The sequence below is a fragment of the Antechinus flavipes genome, chromosome 4 (genome assembly GCF_016432865.1).
Source record: "Antechinus flavipes isolate AdamAnt ecotype Samford, QLD, Australia chromosome 4, AdamAnt_v2, whole genome shotgun sequence".
NCBI classification, from domain to species: Eukaryota; Metazoa; Chordata; class Mammalia; order Dasyuromorphia; family Dasyuridae; genus Antechinus; species Antechinus flavipes.
The window spans coordinates 198,980,948-199,001,054 of NC_067401.1; the positions used below are offsets into that span (position 1 = coordinate 198,980,948).

A 20,107-nucleotide genomic window follows, 5' to 3' on the forward strand; every position below is an offset into this window, starting at 1 on the left:
AGCTAAGACTTTTTTAAAAAGGCACGATTGATATAAGGAGAGTACAGTGTGGAGTTGAACTAGTTTGCTCAATACCCAAAAGGTAAAAAGAGAGAATGACTAGTGTAAGGGGAATGGCAGAGATCAAAGGATTGGAGCTGAAGGTGTGCCAAAGAACAGAATTTGGAATGGGGAGGCAGAGGTAGAGTTGGAAAGCCAATAGATCATGGTAAAGGATTAGGTTGACAACCTGAATTGTTGAAGGGTCAATATATACATCCTAGTTTCCTAATATGAGAGCAGGCATTGGAGAAGAGAGAAAGATTATGAGTCAGGTACAGAGCTTGAAGGGACATATTCTGGAGGTCAGAGACAGCAGCTGCCAGGACTTTGATTGAGTTGGGACCTCAAAGGAGAGATTACTGAATGTGGAGTTAGGGGAGAACTTGGAGGTAGCAATGGACATCAAGGAGTAATTCCAGCTCCTGCACCTTGACCGTAGGAGAAATGTGCAAAAAGCGCAACCAGAATTGGAAAGCATGACCAGGGAAACTATATCATCTGGTATGATGGCCTGATGGTCTGATGACCAGGTTTCAGGGATTGCCAGAAGATGGAAAGAATGGGAGAGAAAAATATTTTAAGATGAAGATAAATTTGTTGTCTATGAAAAGGCATTTCAGAGGACCCTGGGGAGGGGCTAACATTTGGTTGGGTCTTTAGAGTGTGAGGGAGTGAGGAGGATGGAAATAAGTAATGGGAAAGAGGGATGGGAATGCAACTTATACAGATGGGGAATCAAATCTATATGAAGGAGAATGGAATCTATACATAAAAAGCATAAACTGACATCTTCCCATTGTTTGAATTTTCTTTATCCAAGTTGAACATTGAAAGAAGACTCTTTGGAATCCTAATTGATGTCATGTTCTCAGAATTTTCAAACTTTTCACTCTTACAACTAAACCCACAAAAGCTCTGGTCAAAACCCTCTCAAGAGCAAAAAAAAAAAAAAAAAAAAAAAAGAAAAGAAAAGAAAAGAAAATCCAAGGACTCTGGGAATCGTATGCTAATATGTCTCACAGCTTTTTAACCTGCTCAGATTTATCCTGGACTTTGGAACATGAAGAAAAGGCTTTGGAAAGCTTGGTTACACATATTAAGATAACATCAGAACCACACCATACCCCGAGTTTAATAACTATCCAACATAGTATATATTCTCCAATTTCTAAGGTGTGTGGCTGTGTTTTTTTTTAACTTACCTTTTTCCTACATCTCTAGTTGCCAAAATTTTCTTTCACTTCCATCCTGGCTTCTAGAAATTTTACAAATGTTCATCAGAGATCCAGAAGAGAATTCAAATCATAGACAAAATTAATTTGGGGGTCTGATACCATGAGAATAGAATCTAATTGTTTTTTCAATTTGCACGAGATACTCCTACAATCCTTGTGTCAATTTTTGTAGAACAGGAAAATTAGAAAAACAGCTTAGAGAATTTCTCAATGTCTTCTCTGGTTCATGGCTGCTCAGTACATGTAAGCATTAAGCACAATACCACTTATTGACAGTGTAACTATTTCTTTATTTTAGGTTCATACTATAGGAATACATGAGTAAGAGGCAACAGTTAATGTACATAGCCCCACTGAGCTGCATCAGTGAGAAGTATGATTGAAAGATATTGGGAAGATAATAAAGTACCTTCTCTACTTACTAGGACTTTGGGAGATACTAGGATACAATCAGATGCTGTTGGAGATAGGACACCTTGGTGTTGGTGACACAGACCTCCCTTCTTGTAGTTGCAAACGCCCCTACATCTCTCTACCACTGAGGGGTTTTTTTCTTAGCAATTAAAATTCTCCTCCCATCAGTAACAGGGACACAGGGGATCTGCATGAAGTCTCCTGACCCAATATTGCTCTTGGAATAAAAACTCTGGCACTTAATAGCTATGTGACCTTAGACAAGGCTGTTAAAGTCATCTGGGCTTTGGTTTCCTTGTCTACAAAAGGAAAGGATTAGATCTGATGATCTAGACAGTCCCTTAAGGCACCAAATCCAAGTGTTGTACAAATTACAGATTCATCTTCCCTTGAAGATAAATAATATTCAGAAAACTCTGAAGTTTTTGTTTCTAAAAACATTCTGAACTTGGTATAACATATGCATTTTTAGTGCCTTCATTTTATAACTAAGACTTTCTTCCACCACCAGAAAGACCCAGCCCATTCACAGCCCTAAATGTGCTGAGAGATTTATAATGTCTGTTGCTCTTGAGTGAGCTCTCTTTCTATCAATGTTTCTAATACTAGAGTCTCAGAACTCAGGCCTCTGTAATCAGATCCTCCCCTTCATTTCATTAGCTATGACTTGGGGTCTGATGGGACCCCTGACTGTGCCTTGTCATGTCCAGCTCATTTCTCATGGAACACTGAACCCCTGACATGCAGACCTGGTAAGGAGAGACAGTCAAATTTTACCCCAGTGCCTTTCTGTTCAACAGTTTTGCTAACCGGGAAATAAGAAATGTCCCATCTAAGACCAGTAACTTTGTATTTCTGAACCTACTGCTTCATATTATTATTTCCACTTGCTACTCTCTCAATTTGTCTTCCCCTAAACAGGCAATTAAAAGTGTGTTATTCTGTGCGGCAGGAGGAAGAGCAGATAGGGAAAGAGGAGAGCTGACCAACTGAGATGATATCTGTACAGAGCTTAGTACAGTCCCTGGTGCATTGTAGGCATTTAATGCTTACCTTCCATCCCTCACTTCAGAGCTCAAAACTATTGCACAAATTCTGGCATGTGGGTAGAACAGCATGGCAGCAAATCCTATTGCCGTTATCTTGGCAGGGAGGGCCCGAGATGACTAAGCTTGTGACAGCAGCCATGTAGGACCTCTACCAGCTCTCCTTGCCCTTTCTAACTCCCACTCCCTCAAAAAAAAAACCCTCCTAAACATTTTTGTACTATAAAAAAGTATTTGAGACCTTGAAAGATTCAACAGCCTAAATCACACAGTACTTTCTGGCCATATTGGAACCCCAGAAGAGGACAAGGTGAGGGGTGATCTCCCATCATCTCTGTTATTTATAGATAATTCATTCCTGGGGATGTCCCATGTGCACAGTTGTTTTTCATGGCAACCAAGGGAGCAGAGCAGAGTCCATTCCCTAGCTCACAGAACGGCCCCAATCCCCAAACCAAGTCAATATGTGAAGAGTTCTTTCAGAGACATCCAAGAGACTAGATAGTTCATGAAAGCAAAATCAACTTACAGGTCTGCTAATTCTGATAGATTTGGGGTTCTGCTAGAAAATACTATTTCCTTCCTCCTATAACTGAAGTCCAAATGTGACTTGGAATACAGTTGCCCTGGTAGATAGGTTCTTAGAGGACTTTTTATCATTCTGTATGAATAAAGTTGGGTCACTATGGTTGTTGACCTGTGCACCTGTCTGACAATTTATGCATATAAAATCCATCTGTAGTTACAGTTCAGCCTTAAAATAAAGAGTGCTCTCTTGGCTTAAGAAAAGGAGTTAATTTTGTGTGCTTCTCTGTGGGTCAAATTCCCTGTGCACACTTGACTCTCAGTCACAGATTTCCACCCAGTCAGGGTGCCACCTTAGCAGAATTATGGATAAGGAGGGTCACCGTCCATCTCTAAATTGACCTCGTCACTGTGTCCATCAGCCTCAATGTCTTTCCAACTTTGATAATACATTGTCAAGTTTAAGACACCGCAGGTCCCACTGATGTTGGACTCAAAACTTTTATTGAGTCAGAGCTTGTCTAGAGACAGAGTGTTTGCTGATGATCTCATGCCACACTGGGATTAGTCAAAACAAATGATGGGTATCTCCTTCTGGTCCATGACAGTGAGCCCAAAGAATAGACCCTTGAGGATCCAAGCTGGGTAACCCTAAATATGATATATTTCCTCATGATACTTCTTCCTCAAATTAACCAGTGCTGGGGAAAATATTTCCCTGGATCATCTAAAGTGAGTATCACTTTAAAATTGAAATCACATGAACTGTGAGAGCACCATCTGAAGGGACCATGATATTTTCATATTGTCCAGAATGATCTTATGAATCTGTGGCATCTTTAGATCATCTGTCCCCTTTATAAACAGGAAGTTCTAGACACTGATTGTCTGCCTAACTTCACCTTTGCGTGTGAATCAGGTAAGACTAACTCTATAGTCTGGACGTGTTCTTTTGTCTATATTTCCCAACCATATTCCCAGCTGGATCCTGTCCCAGAGTTCCCTCCCTAATATGAGGAGGATCAAGGTATGTTTTGTACTGTCCAATTAGATTCTGTGGCCCCATGAAGGTTTTTTGTTTTCACTATTAACTTGGTCAATCAATCAATCAGCACTTATTAAGTAACTACCATGTGCCAAGCACTGTACTAAGCACTGGGAATACAAAGACAAAAATAGTCCATGTTGTCAATGAGAGAACACAGTCTCTTATATGTACATTTCTCTCTCTCTCTCTCTCTCTCTCTCTCTCTCTCTCTCTCTCTCTCTCTCTCTCTCTTTCTCTCTCTCCCTGCCCTCCTCCATATATGTACATAGTACATATAAATCAAGTGCATGCAAAACAAATACAGTATAATTTGTGGGGGCAGGAGAGATAGACACTAACAAGCTGGAGAGAGATCAGCATTATGCAAAAAGTAATATCTGAGCCGAAAATCTGGTTCTGAGATACTCTGATTTTGGCCAGTAGGTATTACATCCTTTGTCAAGCTAGAGACAGTGGATCTGAGATAACTGTTAATTTGGTTCCTTAACTCCCATCTAGAGCCTCAGCATTGTTAAAAAGAGGACAGGGGCTTTGTGCTATGACTGTAGAGTCCCAAATTCCATCATTCTCCAGAATCAGTATTACCTCTTCCTTTGAAATGATCTGACAGACCAATAGGCAAGATCTGTGACAATCAACGAATTGAACTTCTGGGGACATACAAGCTGATCCAAATAAGAAAGGACATTAAAAGACAGATGGCATTCCAGTTTGACATGTATGAATAATGGGTTACGCCATTTGGATAGAGCAGTTATTTTTCAGAGGTCCACAAATTTGGTGATTTAAGACCTCATATTCAGGAGAATAGTGCTTTATTTTGGTGAAATAGTCCCAGGATCCTTTGTACCACATTGAATTAGTCTGAACCAATCCTGGCTCCCAAAACCTTTGTCAGATATGCTATTTATTTAGCAAATTGGAGATATGCCAGTTTGTTTAAGGGGATCTAATAATTCTTGGGGTCATACCACAACATAGTCATATTAAAATCAGGTAGAGGGGACAAGGGCTTCTATGGAAGCCTCAGATTCACAGAGTATTAATAACCATTCTACATTTCCTTTAATGATCAATCAAACTTCTATGATCTGCTGAAGCACCTAAATTGAGGCTGCATCTAATGATCTGTAGACTTAGTTCATATAAGTCCCTATCCTGATACCTACAGATATATTGACAAATTCATTGTGAAAATTGATGCCTTTGCCATGGGAGCCATCTTTTAAGGCCACACTGTATTTCCTCCAGTCCTGGTCCTTTCCATATTTCTTTCTCAATACAAAATAAGAATCTGGGGCACCTTCAGACCATCTGTCCCCTCAGCAAATGTTTAGATCCAAGATGCACTGTGTTTTGTTTCTCAATAGCTTCACAGTGCCATTTCTAGTTGTTAGAATCTGTGGGTGGATTGCTGTGACATTTGGACATTAAATGTAGCAATAACAAAAACATACCTTCTATAAACTACAAACTTCATAGCAGCTAGGCCCCATTCAGGATGTTCCTACGTAGGTCTTATTGTCAATCCTCTCTTTAAGTGTTACACCTGTACATGAGGATAGAGTTGTCCATGATAGACTCCCAAATATCATCTTGTGAGTGTGACAAGCTCATCTCTGACCCAAATTGGATGTATCAAGATTGCCCACCACTACAAATCATTGATGAGTAGAAGTGCATTGTGTAGGATACCTTAGATTCCAGAAACATCAAATTAACTTTCCTATAAGGAGATTTGACTCCATAATGGCCAGTAGGGGAGCAGGAAATTAGATTGGATCCCATTTGATAAGTGACTCAACAATTTCTACTTCTTTGCAACTACTTTCTGTTGCTCAACATCAACTTTAAAATCATCATAATTTTTCTGATGATTCTCACATTAAATCAGAAGATATCATTACTGTAGAAGAATCAAGACTACAGGTGCCCCAAAGGACAAGAGAAAGCAGCATGGTGGAGGATGAGGGCTATAGGCAGTCTTCAGTGTATAACTGAGGATGACCTGCTTGTGAGAGGGAGGATAAAGACTATGCACAAGGATATTCATAGCTGGAAAGAGAAGTGGGCCATTTGTGTTATGTGAAAGAAGATGTTTAGATTGCTCCTAAACTGCCCTAGTGTTCCAAAAATATTGAAGTAATCAGACAAGTGCCTTTTGGGAAATCATCAGTTCATTAACAGTTGGAATGGAAGGGTTCAGAAATTGCCATGTCTGCTCTATATTGAAGGGTGCAGATTTGTCCAATGTCATTGACAAGGTCATAGCATTCTACAGAGACTGATAATCAGAGGAGTCACTCTGAGCTCCCTAGAGTGAGCCATGAGCTATTTCTTGGACCCTTTTGCAGCCCCATCTGGACAGTTAAAGGAACATCATCTATCAATTTCCTATAGGAAAGGCACATGGAGGATATGGAAACAAGAGGGCTTGGGATTCTGAAGGACTTTTCCCGTCCCTGGACTAACCTCAGTCCCTCCCTATGAAGCACAGAAATGAAAAGGAGGCACTGCCAGATGTGGAAACCATCAGCCAAGCCTCCTGAGTCACCAAAGAGGAGAACTGGGCATTTTCTTTGGGAAGGTGAGGAGCTGAACTGGGCTAGTCGTGCCCTAGGAAGTAGGGAGAGGGAAGCTCTTAGGAGATTTGCAGGGGACTTGCTGAGCGTTGAAAAAGATTGTTGATAGCAAGAGGTTTGCTGAGAGTCTCTTGCCAGTCACCCATTACTGCAGAGAATTTACAGATGTTCCAATTCCTGCTTGCCCTCTATGTATCTAATTCAATTGCAGGGGGACTGCATATGTAACAGTAACAGAGTTGAGGCTTTAGACACCTGTCTTGGCTTTTGTGGCTGCAATCAGCAAAAGAATAATGAGCAGAACTAGAAAGATAATCGAGCTCCAATTTCCTTGAGGAAATTGAGTCCTAGAAAAATTAAGCAGTGTTTCATAGAGCAGCATGTGGCAGAGAAGTGATTTCTCTCCGACTTTGTTGACAGGGGGACTAGACTGTGACAAACCAAACCTTATCTCTGACTTGAGCAACAGTGTTTCTGGGAACTGTGGATGAGATCAGGTTTACAGTTCCCTGGGAGGTGATCGGGACACAAAGGCTCAGGGACCACTCTGGGGTAACTAATAAACAAGACACATTGGGAGGCTGGAGGGAGGTTGTTGGAAATGGGAAGGGGTAATGGAGTTATTAAGGAGTTCCAGGTTCAAGCTTAACTCCCAGAAACCCAAGCAATATTTCTTAACAGGACTGAGTGGGTTTATTATGGAGAAGGAAGGGTGGTGGGCAAAGTAGGCTGGCTTGTCGAGCTTTCCTGTTTGAAGATTAACTCCCCAAATGGAAATGTGGGCTAAGAATGGAAGGAGAATGTGAGGCAGTCCTCCTCCCCAAGAACTTCTGATAGCTTAAGGCACGAAGTGCTGACCAAAAAGGGTGTTGTCTCCTAGCAAGAGTCCAGCTTGGTTTCTGGGGCTCAGAGAGGCTCTCTCTCCATCTGAATATTCTGTTCCTCCTTCTCTTCTTCCTACTGCTGTGCCTCCTCTATATCTTCCAGCAAAAAATCCATGAAGCAGGGGCAGATGCCGAGGCTAGTTTGGGATGAGTTCAGAAATAGCTGTGGAGGTATGAAGTGAAGGTGGGGGAAGGAAGGACAGCAGGTTCTCTTCCCCAAAGTTTATCACAGCAGTGAATCACAAACTGACTCAGAGACCACCCTGAAAGAACACAGGGAGGAAAGTGAAGGGAGAGCAAACACCAGGACCCTAAAGTGACACTAAGAAGAGAGACCCTCCCCTCTCACTGGATGGTGGCTGCAGATGGTCATGACTGCCCCTGCTTCTCCTTGTGGGGCAGGTTCCCCAGTCTGGAAGCCCTCCGGGGACAGACTCACAGAAGGGCGCAGGAGGGCTTCAGCTGCCACATGTTTTACCAAATAGAAGCAAGAAAGGAGAAATGGCCAGCACAAATGAGGTCAAAATAAAGAAAGTGAGAGCCTAGGCCAGGAAGATGAGCCTGAGCACCAGTCCAGAGTCAAGGTCAAGAGGCTGATCCTCATTCAAAAAGAAAGCTGAACTGATGGCAAATCCTAGAAAGGTCAACATACTTGGAGTTACCATTTAGCATTTCAAAGCCAAAAAAATAAAAAAAATAAAAAGTAAGCCATTAATTATAGCTTATTTCTGGGGGCTGTGGTTTGCCCATAATAATCTCTTTGGCTCATTTTACCAACAATGAATACATCAATACTGCTATGACCTAAAATCCTCCATCCATAGTGTCTCTTGCTCCCACCAGAAAAAGGTAAAACACCCTACAGATCAGACTATCTTTCTGGGATATACTCTATAGAAAAGAGAAGAAACAGAATCTTCATAAGGAGAAAATCGTGAATGTTATTAGTAGCATCAGAATTTCCTATACACTTCCAAATTTGGTTCTGATATCCAAAGCTGGAACTAGGGTGAGACAGTCCATGCTTTTGCCTAGGGTATGAGAATTTAGTAAGCACTTGACTACAGCAGCATAGGAACAATTGAGCTTACTATCTAATTAGTGAGTATAATTACTTAAAAGAAAAAAAAATTACAATTCTTTACCCGTGGGGAATGTACTCTAAATGAATATGCTTCTGGCCTGGCCTGGTTTTTCCACCATCACACATCAGGTTTCCCCTCAATGGATTTTCAGTGTCCCAGCATCTCTAATCACAGGAATTTTTGTTCCAGTCTCTGTCTTTTCTTTAAGGGGCAGTTTCTCAAGGTCTTTCCCCACATAGAGCCTTGTGTTCCAGAGTGTCCCTAACCCATTCTAAAACATGTTTAATTTGCAGGTTTGTTCCATGTTCCATGTCCTGGACATGTTTTATAATCTTGGCTCCATTGTATAAGACTGCCAATCACAGTCTAAGATGATCTCAGCAGAAGGTAAAAGGTGAATTTTATGAGCCCTTACTGGAGATGGAATCATATTTACCCAAAGTGTCATAGGGAATGAATTCATTATTTTGTAGTCAGTGTGAATTAGGAGTCAACTGACTCTCAAGAGATCTCATTTATGGAGGTTTGGGATTTCTCTTGTGACTCTGTGGGGAGAAGGTGGAAGAAGGAGTATCTGAAAGTAAATTCAAGCCTTAAAAAATTCTTAAGTTTTTAATTTTAAAGAGCCCTCAAATTAAATAAGTAGAGGAGGAACAGAGGCTCATTAAAGTAAATTAAACAATTCTCCATAATAGATCTAGCAAAGAGAACTGAAAATCAGGTCTCCTGGCAGAAAAGCCATTCCTTTTAAAACTAATCTAATTTGCCTCAGCCTTTTGAAAGAAAGCCCATCCTTTACAAAGGAGTCGGGCTCCAATTTTATTTTGTCCAGAAAAAAATGTATTTGTAGAATATCAAATGTTTAGGGGTTTTTGTTAACATAAAAACACTAATTTGATAACAAGAAAATACTGAAGCAGAGAACAAGGAAGGATGGGGGAGTGGGGAGGACAGGAAAAACATCAATAATTCTAGAGTAAAAGTCATCTTGGGAATATTAGGTCTACACCCTCAGCAGATTGGGGAAGATGTGTCCAAGTTCTCCTGGAACATCATGATGATGAGGGTCTTGGTTATGAGGTGATTCTTTCCTCAAACCTTTGTCGTCAGAGTGAGAGAGAACAGAGTTTCTCCTTTGGGGCTAGTGTCAGTGAAAGGACTCTGAAATGATTAGTCATCAGTGACCTAACTAAATTTCATGCAACTATAGTGAGCTGCTGTTTCTATGGATAGTCATACCACCAGCATCTAATCATCGTAAAGCCTGGTGGCCAACTCTGGGTTGGATAGTCGAACAGTTCTCTTTTCTTACATTTTACTCTTTCATTGTGGCCCAGCACCAGGAGCCCCCAGGTTTGCTGTCAGTAACCAGTGGGGAACAGTGTGGTGTAAGGGCTAGATTTTGGAGCCAGAAGATCTGGATTCAAATTCACTATTTTGTGATCTCAGGTGATTATTTAATTTCATTGGGCCTCAGTTTCCTCATCTGTAAAGTGAAGAGATTGGACTAGATAACTTGGAAATTCCTACCAATGCTCAAAGATTCTGCAAAACTCTGGGGTGAGCTGAACCTAGAAAAAACCAATAAATAAAGATCTCATTGAAATGAGGGAGAATTGGGACCAGTTTTAACAGAACTGGGGAGAGCAAGGTCACAGCTACCCTGCATAGAAAATCTGTTTAAGTAATAGGTCTGTGTTGGGTTTGACTTCTCCTGGAGGTCAAATGTCTTGACAACTTTCTAGGTCCTATAGGAAATCATTTGAGTGTTTCTGAAGAATCTATCCTTTGTTGGTATAAATAGTTTCTCATTTTTTATTGCTGTCTTTATGACATCCCATTTTATGGGATGAAGTCCACTTTCCACAGAGGTCTGAGTTATCTAGGGACAGGAAATATGTGAAGCTGAAGGATTGTAACTGTGATGTTTCTGCAAGTTTCAGGAGTTATTTTCAGCCCCCAGAAGAAGGGGACCATCCACCATGATGGGAAAAGAAAGCAAACATGAAAGGAGCAGACATAAAGTGTTAATAATTATACAAAAAAGAGGGAAGCCTCATCTTTTTTGGGTGGGGAGCTGGCTTCTGGAGAATGTGTGCCCAAGAAGTACTCAGGGAAGGACACTGGAATTCCCTCAAGTTACCAACAAAACTACTGTCCTCCACGTTTATAATCTCTTTGATAGTGAGGAGAGTAAGTCACATCTTTGCTCTTTTGTCCAGGTTGCCTGTCCTCAGGCAATGGACTAATGTCATTTCCTAGCATTCCTCTGGTCTGGTTCCCTTTAGCCTTTTCCTGAGAAGTTGGAAATGTTCTTCACAAAGTCAATGAGCAGCTCCTATTTTCTGTCCTCAACTGAGATAAGAATATGGTAAGATGGGACTCGTGCTATGTTCCACAGTGAAAGATGATTTCAAGATCCCCTTCACAATTCTTCTATCACTCATCCTAGGCCTCAAAAAAACCAATTAGGAATTTGGACTGATATTACTGAACCCTCTACACTTGAGGAAATTCAGTTATTTCACAAATTAGCTGGATTGTCCATGTTCCAATTTTACCTTGGATAGTGACTTTGCCAAAAGTCCTCAAGGAATCACAGAATCATTCATTGTCAGTATTGGAAGGGATCTCAGAGGGATAAAAATTCGGCCCATACTTGAACAAGAATTCCCTTATTCCACAAGTGACCATTCACTTTTGTACAAAGACTTCAGGTGAAAGAAATCCCATATCTCTAAGGTGACCTGTTCTCCATTGGATGGCTTAAATAACTGGGAATGTTTTCCTTACATCAATCCTAAATTTATTTCCTTGCCTCTTTTGTACGTTATTTCTAATTCTGGCCTCTGAAGCCAGACAGAGATAAGATTAATCCCTCTTCCATAACATGGTCCTTCAAATACTTCAAGATGGCTATTATGCTATTCTCCACAACTCTCACCCCAATTCTATTCTTCTCCAGAATAGGTATCTTCATTTCTTTCAAACATTTCTTTTGTCTTTGGTATGAACTTGAGGTCCTTCATTCTAGTGTGATTATGAGCAAATCATTTAACTTCTCACTCTGTTTCCTCATCTGTAAAACAAGATGAATAAAGCTCATAACTACCTGCCTCCCAGGATCATAGTTAGGAAAGTTATTTGTAAACCTTAAAATACTATATGAATGGATGTTATTATTTTTCTTGATTTGATAGAAGGAGCACTGAGTGATGAATTAAAGATTTGGATTCAACTCCCAGCTCAGTGGCTTTCTATCCATGTTCCCTTGAACTTAAAAATAACCTTTAAAAAATAAATGTAATTAAAATAACTTTACCCTTCTGGGCTGCCTCAACTTTCTCTCCTCTTCATTACTTCATCATGGGGATTATACTTGAATGAAACTCAAAGCATTGTTGTGAGCAGAGCTTTCTTCAATTTTCCAGTATCATAAGTACAGAAACTATATGTTAAATTAAGCTAATGGGGTTTGTAATAAATCTCACTATGAGATTAAAGAAGGCTGCTATTGTTCGAAGGGGAAAATACTCCCTCTCTTCCACGAAATTGGTCCCTTTGCACCCAAGTTACAGGAATTAAAGGGCAGAACTTAAGGAAGAGAAGGGCCAAGATCTGCAAGACTCTTAGGAAGGACATTTATGATTTTGGTCTTGTTTACAGTCACTAACCTGAGGAAGACTTTACTTGAAAAGGAAAGGAGGTTAGGGGAGAAGAAGAGAGGATAGATAAAATAAAAGACTTAGAAGAAAAAAACTATTTCAAGATTTGAAATTTTGGAGGAATGTTGAAAAAGAATCCTCCAGAGAACATGAATAGATTGTAGCTGATGAGTAAAGGTGTTTCTTTTTGCTTTTCAGCCCTATCTACCTGGCATTATGTATAAAAGACAAGGGGTCCTTTGACCTGAGAGAAATCACTCTTTCTACCACTCATATTAGAACACATGTCCTTGAGATATTATATGACATTAAATTTTATAATGTTGGTCACAGTGGGGATATACAAAGATTTTAAACATTGTACTATTCCCAGTCCCATAGAACAGAATGTGTCTGCTGAAGTATATTGAAATTGCTCCCAATTTCCTTATAATTTCATGCTTCAATAAGGAAATAGAGGCTCTTCTTGCCTTTGGAGGAAAAAAAAATAATAGAGAGAATAGGAAAGGTGTGTATATGGGAGGAATTGCCTTAAGTCTCAAAAAAAAAATCCCCTATGGACTCCTATATATGTTCATATTGATTACAAATTAGATCTTATGATAGTGTTGAGTCCATGGCAGCACTGATCTAATAATTTCTTAAGAGACTCTTCTGTGGGACTTCTAGGGTTAGCAAGGAGATTGCTGGGTATACAATGTGATCATATAAACGCGACTAATATTTCTAGAGACAATTTGTTCAGAGAAATTTGGGAAGCCAAAAATTCAGGCCTGTTGTCAACCATATTAGGAGTCCTTAAAGGTGAGGCCCAATTTTTCTACTTAAGGAAACTCAACAATTTCCCCCACACCAAATACATTTTTAGCAATCCCATAAAGCATCCTTCCCCTAATTAAATCTAGGTTGAAAATGGAAACATCTTATCATTCTTAATCCATTTCTTAGCTATTATTCTTAAGTTCCTTCATAGTGTTCCCTTACTAGGGTCAACAAGATGTGGTCCCAGTGACTCACAGAGCTTGAATTGAACAAGCTAAAAGAGCTAAGTTTTACTGAAACAAAATGGAATATAGGGGAGTTTTAGCTGATGTGTTAGCAGGATTAAACTAAACTAAATTTTGATTTGACTTTTTTAGCAGGCGCAGGAAATCACTGGTCTGTGTAGAGATGCCCCTTCTTTGTGTTAATCTACTGCCTCAAAGTTCCTGGGTGGGGATATTGTTTATTAATAGAGGAAGTGAATGTGGCCATCTCTTCCGAATAGTTGAGCAGGGAGCTGAGGCCAAAGGTTGCAGGTTTCAGATCAGTCTCATGGGACAGAGATCCCCATTGGGATTTTCTGTGTGACTTGATTTCTTTTATATTAGTTCCTGTTTGTGGGAGAGACTTTCCCCCCTCATATTCCCTCCCTAGTACTTCTATCAAAACAAAATATATGAATTTATAAGAATTCCCCAGAACTATTTCAACTTTTAAGGCTTCTTTCTCATTGGAGGGGGATAGGGAAGGTGTCTAAGGGGAAAGAGAAAAATTGAGTACTGTTGAGGAAATTCCCAGAATATAGAGTGAAAATTAGAAAGACCAGAGAAGGCCTTCCCATCCCCCATAAAATTATACCCTATAAATAACTGCCCATTCTACTTGTTATAGTGCCCATTTTAAGGGGTACTTGGCATTTCTTCTTCTTGGGACAGAATAAAAAAGCACAGCAATGCAAAGCTACCTGATTAAGATTTAGGTGTTGAAAAATCATTCATGATAAGGATCATAACTGCACAAAGTTTCTAAGTGCATATATTCTTCGTCCCAGTTAATCTGGATCAGATATTATTGCAGGAACAGAACATGCACATTTCTGAATCCATGTCCCTGTTCCCACTATTCCCCCTAACTGTAATGTTCCTTGACCTTCTTTTTTATTCCTCTGAATGCTATCCTTCCTTCAAGACCCAGCTCAAGTCTTCTTCTCAGACTGCCCCAGCCCTTGAGGTCAGCATCTCCTCTAAACTCATATGTACTTTTTAAACATTGTTAAATATTTACTTTTTCATGCACATCTCATCTCTCCAACAAGAGTGTGTTGAGTATAGTATATATAGCAAGTACTTGTTCAAGGGGGCAGGGATGATTTTGCTCAAATCTGGTGATGGTGATCTCAGATTTATCTTTTATTTTTTAGCTATTATGACTGTTGATCATGGTCAAGCCCTCAGGTCAGAAGGAAACTATCTTAGTTTGTGATCAAGTCTGACTAAAGTGTAACAAAATTCTTTAATAGAACAAAAAAGCTAAAGGAAGATGTCACTATGCCTGCCCTCTACTGAAATTTCTAATTCCTCCACTGAAACTCTTCTATTCTAATTTTCAGATAAGAGATGATGACCTCATTGAGGAAAAACATTTATTTGTGCTTCAAAGATAGTTCCATCTGGGGCATCCAGATAGTGCAGTAGATAGAGTACCTGCCCTGGAGTCAGGAGGACCTGAGTTCAAATTTGAATTCAGACTTTTAATACTTACTAGCTGTGTGACCTTGAGCAAGACACTTAACCTCAACTGCCTCACCTCCCCCTCAAAACCAAACAACAACAACAACAACAAAACAACAATTCCTATCTGAGTAAATAGAGAAAAACAATACTCTTTGGGGGGGGGAAGCTTCTAAATCTGCTGCAAAGGCGAGGGCCTTAAAAGTCAGATTGAGATTTTTTTTTTTCAAGCATCAATTGGGAGCCACTGAGGGTTTCTGAGTAGGTAGTACTTTAACCAGACCTGTATCTTGGAAGATTATTTTGGTAACTGTGTGAAGAATGAATTAGAGGGAGAAAAAAACACTAGAAGCAAAGACATTAATTAGGAAATTAAATTGAAGTGAAGAGAGAATATTTATGCTGGTAGTTGTGAAGAAAGAGAGATACAGATACATAATACATGCTGGAAGTTAAACTCATCTCTGCAATTAGTTGGTAATGAGAGATGAGGGAGAACAGAGTCAAATACAGTGTGTTATCCATCTAAAGTGATTGACTGTAAGGACAGTAATGTCTTCTCCACAAAAGAGGGTTTTTGAGGATACATTAGAGGGAAAGAGAATCAGTTACATTTTGAGCATATTAAGCTTGGGAAGTTGATATGGAGATGCCTAATTATCAGCTAATAATGCAGCACTGAAATATATTTTACATGTATTTTAAATTTATTTGTATATGTTTTATGTCAGATAGGACAATTCCTATACTCCATTGTCACCTCCCATAGTTACAATTTATCCCTAGGACAATTCCTATACTCCCATTGCCACCTCCCAAAGTTACAATTTATCCCTTCCTTGTTTAATTTCCCATAGAAATTTAACTGTTATTTTATGTATTTCTTTGAGGTAATCCATTTAAATGTTAATTGACAATGCGCTAAATTAATTTAAAGAATATTGATATTTTTGTCTGTTTCTCCTTTTTAGCCACAAACATGAAATATTCCTTTGGTTGTTCAGCCCCTTTTTTGGTCAATAAGATTTTATCATTTTATTTATGAAATTCATCTTTGGTATATAATAGTCAAGTATTTGAGGAGTTTGGTCATATTCCCATAAAGGAAAATCTATCCCTCGCCCATACCTTACAACACAACTAAGCTTGTTACTTTGATTAGGATCTGAGAGTCTAGCTCTTAATTTCAATGCGGAGAATAAGCATGATGTAGAAGAAAAAGATTGAGATGACCTCAGAGTAAGAAAGATATGAGTTCAGATTATGCCCCTGACATATACTGGTTATGTAATGTTGAGTTGCAGCTTCTCAGTATTCCAAGCAATGCTCAAAGATTATATGATTTGTAGAGTTATGTAAAGCAATCCCTTTACTAGAGATTCCTCCATCCCCACAAAATAATCATAGGTCCAGCCCAATATATTAATGATATATACATATGTTATGAAGCCATATGTTAATGAGAGACAAACAGATACATTGCCAATTAAAAGGATATTATTCTGAAGCTAAAGGGAGGGACATTGGACTCAGTGTAGACTCAGGAATTTGGGAAAGGTCTCTTGTGACACCTTCAAGTCTTAACTTTTTCGTGACTAGAATTGTCATGTTGGGATTCTTTAAGTACCAATTCCTGCCTATGTTTAAGATCTGCCCTGAAAAGGCATTCAATTACCTTAACATAAAAAATCAATCGCCTGAGAAGAATTTCCCTTTTGCAATTGGAACTGAAATAGATATTCATTCACTGGCTAAGCTTGTACAGCCTAAATAAAATTTAATACATAAGCAATTATAAAAAAACCCCAACTTTGAGGTGATTGAAAAACACTTCAAAAATAGCACTTTACCAGCAAAAGCTATAAGTAAAATGGATATCTATAAGATTGTGATTTGGTGAGGATGTAATGCCAAATATCTGATATGTCAGTGGAAAATATGTGACAAATTGAATTGAAATTTCTACTCCTGGTTTTGCTCTTTTTCCAGGGTTTGGATGGGACTTTATCATCATGGCTAAGAGTTGTTGACTAAGAAAGCTTCATATTATTATCATTAAGGACACGAGGATACCAGTTACTGAAAAGTAGTTTTGTCATTCTAGCAAACCTATGGATAGACAAACTGAACACTGAGATATGACAAATCCTCACTCAGACTGCTTCAAATTTATGAAAGAAAGATAAGACTACTTGTTTATATCCACAAAAAAAAACCAAAATCACTGCTATCAATTAGAACATATCCTCTCAGATTATAGATCTATCATCAAGGAATGATGGGCTCTGCCCACCATATTCAAATTCCAACTGTCATTCTTCCTAGAAACTCTATCATACATCCTTCACATAATCGAGTTCAGACTAAACAGTTCATATCATTCAAAGAGTCAGGTCTCCAAACCAAATCCTAACTCTAATGTCTCACATTATATGTGTTGGTGAATTGAACAATATCACAACAGTTTTCAATGCTTGACATTGGGATTTGGTTATTAGGATCTGAGGGAACTTCCATTTAGATACTGGTTGGACCAGATAAATTTCTCAAATCTTTTCAAGTCTTAGTATTTTGAGATTCTTCTTGTTTCTGAGGGGTTTGTGTGTTTGTGTGCAACAGATTTGTGAGCAAAACCAAGTGAGGTTTTGGTATTCAGAATACTCAATTTTGAGTAAAGTAGACTCACCTCTTGTCCCTTTCTACCTGTGGATCTCAACCTTAGCCATCTAGACCTCAGTTTCTCCATCTATAAAATGAGGATCTATAAGTAGATGGCCTTGAAGGCCCTTTCTAGCTCTAAACTTATCTTATGATCCTAGCTAGAATTTGCACTTCATGCCTCATTTTGTTGTCATGAGGGATGAGATGGTACCAGTTATTCAAGATTACTTGTAAGCCTAGTAGACTTTAGCAATGGACAGACTGAATTCTGAAAATTGACAAATCCCAAGTCAGACTTCTATTTTATAACCAAAAGAAAAATTGATAGTTTTCACACAAAATTAAATTATACCATTGAATCCATAGGAATTCCTATTTAAAGCAGAGCTATAATGAATGGGAACATATATATTGACTTATATGTTCATTTCCTCTGTCTCCTTGATTCTAATTTTCTGACAGTACTTAAAAATCTTCTCTAGATCCATCTCTGCTCATTCAGACATGTTGTTCCCCACTAAATTCCTAGTTGTATTTCCCCATTAGTATTTGATTGATTATTGACACTAGCCCAGTTATTTACTTCAGTTTAAAGGCCTCACTGATACTAATTATACATGAAGGGCCCTTTCTTACTGAACCTGGTCCAGTGTCTAAGGGATAAGTTCTCCCTAACTGATTCTAACTCCAAACTGTCATCTGTGTCACATGCCTCTGCCCTATACAATGGAGTCCACAGTAAACAGTCCAAATGCCTAAACTGACTCCTAAACTTTTATAATAAACCTAGATTTTTGTTTTAAAACATGACACTCATACTTTGTTTTCTCAATTGTGATAAACCAGATCATTTTAAGTCAGTAAAAAACATAATTATTAGGAATATAGGTACTCATTCATTGTCTGAGCTTGAATCAGTCTAATAAGCCTATTAGCATGAACCAATATAATTTATATAGGAATATTGTTAAGGTTATTTTCCTTGGAGAATGTTTTTTGTTGCTCTGGGTTCACCCAAATAGGCATAAATCTGCATTCTTTTCTCTGTTTCTCTTCCACTCCTTGAATCATTTTAATAAAGCACATCTAAGCAAGGGCTGAAGTTCAGAAAGAACCAAAATCAGTTTCATTATGGAAAGAAACTATAGTTTAAATTTATATATAGTATAAAAGATTGCTTGAGTTTTAATGATCAATCATTGCCATTGTGTCCCATAATTGGGGGAGTAGGTGTTCTTCAGGTCAATAATTCTCAGTTTCTTTAACTTTTCATTTAACCAGCAGATTGTGCCTTCTGTGGAAAAACTTAAGTTTTTAATATCCTTTCAAAGATATGGTACTTTTGAATTAAAAATATTGAACTCTCTGTGGACCAACTAGGGAAGAGTACAGTACAACTGACACACAAGAGAGGTATGCTGGAATCAGCTTGAACTCCAAATGTTTAATTTTATGTATGAGCATTTACACCTCAGAAATCAGCAAATGCTACAAATTAGGGCTTGATTTCTGGTTGTAGATTATCTAGAATTAAATTGAGAGTGACTTAAAAAATGTTAATAATGAAGAGTAATATTAAAAGTGTCTTCTGTATACTTTGTTTGTCCAGTTAATTATTTTACCAACACATCACTGCTCACATATTTCCTACAGGCCTCTCTTAAAGCAGTCTAGGAAAGTATTCTTTTCTTTTGGTTGACAAATTCATTTTGTCTAATTTTGATTAAATCTTTGTAAAAATCCCAAATCCATATGAACTGCTGACTGGTCATGGCTCCCCCTATCTTGTACTTGTGAAGTTATGAAGTTCTGTTAATTCCTTTGAATTATATTTATAAAATTAAAGTATTAAACCATTTTAGAAATCAAACATTGAGATGAACTAAATTTTTAAAAATGAAGCATATGTAAACTGCAAACTATCATTTGTTCTAAAATGTGGATTATTCATGTTAACAAGTGACATATTCATCTCAACTTGGGAAAACTAATTATTTAGAAAGAAGAAAGAACAGGAAATAAAAACATAGATTTCATTCATTATTTTAAAATAATGATTATTTGTGAAACAGAAAAAAAGCATTTCTTTAAAAAGAAAAGAGATCAGAAAACTGCAGTAAACATCTAACAAAAATCTGACATAAAACATATAAAAGCAATCAGTGTAAGTTTGTAAATGTTTACATAGAGTAATATTGAGAAAATATCTAGAGACAGTTATAGAAAGAACAAAAACCTACCACTACACACCTGTCAGACTGGCTAGAATGACAGGAAAAAATAATGTGGAATGTTGGAGGGGATGTGGGGAAAATAGGGACACTAATACATTATTGGTGGAATTGTGAATACATCTAGCCATTCTGGAGAGCAATTTGGAACTATGCTCAAAAAGTTATCAAACTGTGCATACCCTTTGACCCAGCAG

The 20,107-nt window shown here is 38.4% G+C and overlaps 1 long non-coding RNA gene across 2 annotated transcripts in view; it reads right to left on the minus strand.

Moving 5' to 3' along the window:
- The window catches only part of LOC127559231 (uncharacterized), a 37,587-nt gene extending 19,279 nt beyond the window's left edge, over positions 1-18,308 (minus strand). For both annotated transcript variants that reach the window (XR_007953090.1, XR_007953089.1), the window contains exon 1: positions 17,705-18,308. This is a non-coding gene — a long non-coding RNA (uncharacterized LOC127559231). The remainder of the gene's footprint in view (positions 1-17,704) is intronic.
- Between the last annotated feature and the right edge of the window lie 1,799 nt (positions 18,309-20,107).